Raw genomic sequence first — 2,129 nt, 5'->3', positions numbered from 1 at the left:
TGACAATGGTAATAACAGTGTCACTGCTGCTGAGCTGATGATGCTGAGGATGATGACAGCGACATTGATGGGGGATGATGACAAAGTAATGTAGCCAAATATAATATTGATTTTCTTTCTTATTTATAAAAAAAAATTTTTTTTAATTTTTTGCTAGGTACAGGAATGCAGATTCTGAAAGTAATAGAAGAAATGGGAAGTTTTGACAATAAATCATTTCCCAGACCGGGTGTTGCATGTGTTTATTGAGCTCCGGCTGGGATCGGTGGTGACCCCTGTTGTAATCTTTCATCACAACTTTCTCTCACTCTCTCTTTCTGTTCTTTGAGTAATGCTGCGATGGACTGGCGTCCCCCATCAAACTGGGGGGAACATATACACCACAGAAACTGGGAAACCGGGCCCATGAGCCTGGCTAGGTTTGAAAAGGGGCTATGTATCATATTGGAATGTAATAGAATTTTTAAAATATCGAATGGCTGTGAGGATCTACCCAAGTACAATAGAAATCAAAGGGGACCATAGGTAAAAATTAGCTGAGAACCACTGCATTAGATAATGTAGTGCCTACATATTCTTAAAAAGATGGGATGGTCATGGTTGGAACGTGTTTGATCATAGGTCTGCTTCATCGTAGTTGATGTCGAGATATAAACCAGCAACAACAATGAAAATAGAATATCAAGCAAATGTTTCTCAGAATTTTGTAACTTTATAATACTGAAATAGTACTGCTAAGTGTAACAGGAATTTGACATGGAAACTAAGGACACACACACACACACACACACACACATGAAGTCTAGCACACAGCAACACACCCAAAATTACATCCATGCACTCAGCAACACGACCATACTACACAAATAAAAAAACAAGAAGAAAGACGGTGGAAGAACAGAAGAAATTTCTGGCTATTATGCACCAACTCAGTTTTCTGCATAATTTTAATGTTAGGGAAAGGGATGTAGATATGGCTCCAGAAAGAAAGCCTCTTCCCAAATTAGGAAATGGTCTTAAAGAACAAACATTGTCTCAGATTCCTCTTTTATATCTCCTAAGAGACCCCAAAGATGTTCATACGAATATTTTTCAGCCTGGTATTTTAGGAGGGGAAGGAAAGCAAGCTTAGTACTGGTTATCGGTTATTTGCTCATTAAATTTTTCTTATACACACACACACACACACACACACACACACATACATACATACATACATACATACATATGTGTACATTAGTACACATATCCATGCACACACACACACATGCACACATATGTACAAACACACATGTGTATATATATATATATATATATATATATATATATATATCATCATCATCATCGTTTAACGTCCGCTTTCCATGCTAGCATGGGTTGGACGATTTGACTGAGGGCTGGCAAACCAGATGGCTGCACTAGGCTCCAATCTTGATTTGGCAGAGTTTCTACAGCTGGAAGCCCTTCCTAACGCCAACCACTCCGAGAGTGTAGTGGGTGCTTTTACGTGCCACTGGCACGAGGGCCAGTCTATGTATGCATGTCTCTTCTATCTTCTAATAACTATAAATCTTCCACTGAGGAGGCAGCTGGTTTCTAACAAAGATACAAGGCTCCATCTTTGAGATGTTGTTAACACAGACAAATTCACATTTGGAACTTGAGAAAGTCTTTCATATTTTTACAGTTCCACTCACAGATTGCACATGTAATGTATAAATCAGCCGGTCGATTTCTCTTTCTGAAAATCCCAGTTTATCCAGATTCTCCTTTAAGTATTTACTAACAAAACCTAGTGCTCCAATTATTATTGGTATGAATATAAATTCATAGTCTGGATATAGAAGTTGGAGGTTTCAAAGCAGTTGTCCATAGATATCCTCTTTTTCTTTGATTTTCAAAAAGATATTTATATCTGTAGGGCAGCTGACCTGTATGATGGTATGTACCTTTTCCCCTCTGTGCCAAATAACAATATCTGGCCTGTTATGTTTACATTTGACAGAAGTTTTGATGGGAATGTTCTACCAGTATTCTTTGAGTTGGTGTTTATGAATGTATTCCGTAACAGAGGGAGTTCTTGAGTTTATTTCAGGACAGTCTTTTTTGCGGATGTCATTGTAAATTGT

Source organism: Octopus sinensis, linkage group LG1 (assembly GCF_006345805.1).
Source record: "Octopus sinensis linkage group LG1, ASM634580v1, whole genome shotgun sequence".
In the NCBI taxonomy this organism is placed as follows: Eukaryota; Metazoa; Mollusca; class Cephalopoda; order Octopoda; family Octopodidae; genus Octopus; species Octopus sinensis.
The sequence above is the reverse complement of the archived record's forward strand: the minus strand, read 5'-3'. Positions refer to the sequence as shown.